The sequence below is a fragment of the Teleopsis dalmanni genome, chromosome 2 (genome assembly GCF_002237135.1).
Source record: "Teleopsis dalmanni isolate 2A chromosome 2, ASM223713v2, whole genome shotgun sequence".
Taxonomy (NCBI): Eukaryota; Metazoa; Arthropoda; class Insecta; order Diptera; family Diopsidae; genus Teleopsis; species Teleopsis dalmanni.
In genome coordinates this window covers 244,142,437-244,147,493 of record NC_051847.1, presented here as the reverse complement: position 1 = coordinate 244,147,493, position 5,057 = coordinate 244,142,437, and positions in this window count along the sequence as shown.

Here is a 5,057-nt window from a genome sequence, read left to right as displayed (position 1 = left end):
AACAGTTTGGAGAAACTTACTTGAAGTCACAAATTCGATGATTTTACGATCGAACATGTTAAAATACACAAAATATAACAGTTTTGAGAAACTTACTTGAAGTCACAAATGCGATGATTTTACGATCGAACATGTTAAAATACACAAAATATAACAGCTTTGAGAGACTTACTTGAAGTCACAAATTCGATGATCTTACGATCGAACATGTTAAAATACACAAAATATAACAGTTTTGAGAAACTTACTTGAAGTCACAAATTCGATGATTTTACGATTGAACATGTTAAAATACACAAAATATAACAGTTTTGAGAAACTTACTTGAAGTCACAAATTCGATGATTTTGCGATCGAACATGTTAAAATACACAAAATATAACAGTTTTGAAAAACTTACTTGAAGTCACAAATTCGATGATCTTACGATCGAACATGTTAAAATACACAAAATATAACAGTTTTGAGAAACTTACTTGAAGTCACAAATTCGATGATTTTACGAACGAACATGTTAAAATACACAAAATATAACAGTTCTGAAAAACTTACTTGAAGTCACAAATTCGATGGTTTTACGATCGAACATGATAAAATACACAAAATATAACAGTTTTGAAAAACTTACTTGAAGTCACAAATTCGATGATTTTACGAACGAACATGTTAAAATACACAAAATATAACAGTTTTGAGAAACTTACTTGAAGTCACAAATGCGATGATTTTACGATCGAACATGTTAAAGTACACAAAATATAACAGCTTTGAGAAACTTACTTGAAGTCACAAATTTCGATGGGATTTTTACGATTCAAACATGTTAAAAACACAAATATAAGCAGTTTTGAAAAACCTTACTTGAGAGTCCACAAATTCAATGAATTTTTACGATCGAACATGTTAAAATTGTACACAATAATATGACGTTTGAAAAACGTTAGCTTGAAGTGACAAAATTCGATGTTACATTGTACATGTTAAAATACACAAAATATAACAGTTTTGAAAAACTTACTTGAAGTCACAAATTCGATGATTTTACGATCAAACATGTTAAAAAATACAAAATATAACAGTTTGGAGAAACTTACTTGAAGTCACAAATTCGATGATTTTACGATCGAACATGTTAAAATACACAAAATATAACAGTTTTGAGAAACTTACTTGAAGTCACAAATGCGATGATTTTACGATCGAACATGTTAAAATACACAAAATATAACAGCTTTGAGAGACTTACTTGAAGTCACAAATTCGATGATCTTACGATCGAACATGTTAAAATACACAAAATATAACAGTTTTGAGAAACTTACTTGAAGTCACAAATTCGATGATTTTACGATTGAACATGTTAAAATACACAAAATATAACAGTTTTGAGAAACTTACTTGAAGTCACAAATTCGATGATTTTGCGATCGAACATGTTAAAATACACAAAATATAACAGTTTTGAAAAACTTACTTGAAGTCACAAATTCGATGATCTTACGATCGAACATGTTAAAATACACAAAATATAACAGTTTTGAGAAACTTACTTGAAGTCACAAATTCGATGATTTTACGAACGAACATGTTAAAATACACAAAATATAACAGTTCTGAAAAACTTACTTGAAGTCACAAATTCGATGGTTTTACGATCGAACATGATAAAATACACAAAATATAACAGTTTTGAAAAACTTACTTGAAGTCACAAATTCGATGATTTTACGAACGAACATGTTAAAATACACAAAATATAACAGTTTTGAGAAACTTACTTGAAGTCACAAATGCGATGATTTTACGATCGAACATGTTAAAGTACACAAAATATAACAGCTTTGAGAAACTTACTTGAAGTCACAAATTCGATTGATTACGATCGAACATGTTAAAATACACAAAATATAACAGTTTTGAAAAACTTACTTGAAGTCACAAATTCGATGATTTTACGATCAAACATGTTAAAAAATACAAAATATAACAGTTTGGAGAAACTTACTTGAAGTCACAAATTCGATGATTTTACGATCGAACATGTTAAAATACACAAAATATAACAGTTTTGAGAAACTTACTTGAAGTCACAAATGCGATGATTTTACGATCGAACATGTTAAAATACACAAAATATAACAGCTTTGAGAGACTTACTTGAAGTCACAAATTCGATGATCTTACGATCGAACATGTTAAAATACACAAAATATAACAGTTTTGAGAAACTTACTTGAAGTCACAAATTCGATGATTTTACGATTGAACATGTTAAAATACACAAAATATAACAGTTTTGAGAAACTTACTTGAAGTCACAAATTCGATGATTTTGCGATCGAACATGTTAAAATACACAAAATATAACAGTTTTGAAAAACTTACTTGAAGTCACAAATTCGATGATCTTACGATCGAACATGTTAAAATACACAAAATATAACAGTTTTGAGAAACTTACTTGAAGTCACAAATTCGATGATTTTACGAACGAACATGTTAAAATACACAAAATATAACAGTTCTGAAAAACTTACTTGAAGTCACAAATTCGATGGTTTTACGATCGAACATGATAAAATACACAAAATATAACAGTTTTGAAAAACTTACTTGAAGTCACAAATTCGATGATTTTACGAACGAACATGTTAAAATACACAAAATATAACAGTTTTGAGAAACTTACTTGAAGTCACAAATGCGATGATTTTACGATCGAACATGTTAAAGTACACAAAATATAACAGCTTTGAGAAACTTACTTGAAGTCACAAATTCGATGATTTTACGGTCGAACATGTTAAAATATACAAAATATAACAGTTTTGAAAAACTAACTTGAGGTCACAAATTCGATGATTTTACGATCGAACATGTTTAAATACACAAAATATAACAGTTTTGAGAAACTTACTTGAAGTCACAAATTCGATGATTTTACGATCGAACATGTTAAAATACATAAAATATAACAGTTTTGAGAACTTACTTGAAATAACAAATTCGAATTGATTTTTACGCATCGAACATGTTAAGTACACAAAAATATAACAGTTTTGAAAAACGTTTACTGAAGTCACAAATTTCGATGATTTTACGATCGTACATGTTAAAGAATATGCAAAATTATAACGTTTTGAGAAACTTACTTGAGTCACAAAATTCGATCCGATTTTGTACGAGCAAACATGTTAAAATACAACAAAATATAACAGTTTTTGAAAAACTTACTTGAAGTCCACAAATTCAATGATTTTACGGATCGAACATGTTACAACACAAAATATGACAGTTTTGAAAAACTTACTTGAAGTGACAAATTCGATGGTTTTACGATCGTACATGTTAAAATACGCAAAATATAACAGTTTTGAGAAACTTACTTGAAGTCACAAATTCAATGATTTTACGATCGAACATGTTAAAATACACAAAATATAAGTTTTGAGAACTTACTTGAAATCACGAATTCGATGATTTTACGATCGAACATGTTAAAATACACAAAATATAACAGTTTTGAAAAACTTACTTGAAGTCACACATTCGATGATTTTACGATCAAAATGTTGAAATAATACCAAATATAACAGTTGAGAAATACATTGAGTCACCAAATTGCGATGATTTTACTATCGAAATGTAAAATATAAAATAAACAGTCTTTGAAAAAATATTGAAGTCACTTCGATGATCTTCGATGAACATTTTAAAATAACAAAACTAATAACAGTTTTGAGAAACTATACTTGAAGTCAAAATTCGATGATTTTACGATCGTACATGTTAAAATACACAAAATATAACAGTTTTGAAACTTACTTGAAGTCACAAATGCGATGATTTTACGATCGAACATGTTAAAATACACAAAATATAACAGTTTTGAAAAACTTACTTGAAGTCACAAATTCGATGATTTTACGAACGAACATGTTAAAATATACAAAATATAACAGTTTTGAAAAACTTACTTGAAGTCACAAATTCGATGATTTTACGATCGAACATGTTAAAATACACAAAATATAACAGTTTTGAAAAACTTACTTGAAGTCACAAATTCGATGATTTTACGATCGAACATGTTAAAATACACAAAATATAACAGTTTTGAGAAACTTACTTGAAGTCACAAATTCGATGGTTTTACGATCGAACATGTTAAAATACACAAAATATAACAGTTTTGAGAAACTTACTTGAAGTCACAAATTCGATGATTTTACGATCGAACATGTTAAAATACACAAAATATAACAGTTTTGAGAAACTTACTTGAAGTCACAAATTCGATGATTTTACGATCGAACATGTTAAAATACACAAAATATAACAGTTTTGAGAAACTTACTTGAAGTCACAAATTCAATGATTTTACGATCGAACATGTTAAAATACACAAAATATAACAGCTTTGAGAGACTTACTTGAAGTCACAAATTCGATGATCTTACGATCGAACATGTTAAAATACACAAAATATAACAGTTTTGAGAAACTTACTTGAAGTCACAAATTCGATGATTTTACGATTGAACATGTTAAAATACACAAAATATAACAGTTTTGAGAAACTTACTTGAAGTCACAAATTCGATGATTTTGCGATCGAACATGTTAAAATACACAAAATATAACAGTTTTGAAAAACTTACTTGAAGTCACAAATTCGATGATCTTACGATCGAACATGTTAAAATACACAAAATATAACAGTTTTGAGAAACTTACTTGAAGTCACAAATTCGATGATTTTACGAACGAACATGTTAAAATACACAAAATATAACAGTTCTGAAAAACTTACTTGAAGTCACAAATTCGATGGTTTTACGATCGAACATGATAAAATACACAAAATATAACAGTTTTGAAAAACTTACTTGAAGTCACAAATTCGATGATTTTACGAACGAACATGTTAAAATACACAAAATATAACAGTTTTGAGAAACTTACTTGAAGTCACAAATGCGATGATTTTACGATCGAACATGTTAAAGTACACAAAATATAACAGCTTTGAGAAACTTACTTGAAGTCACAAATTC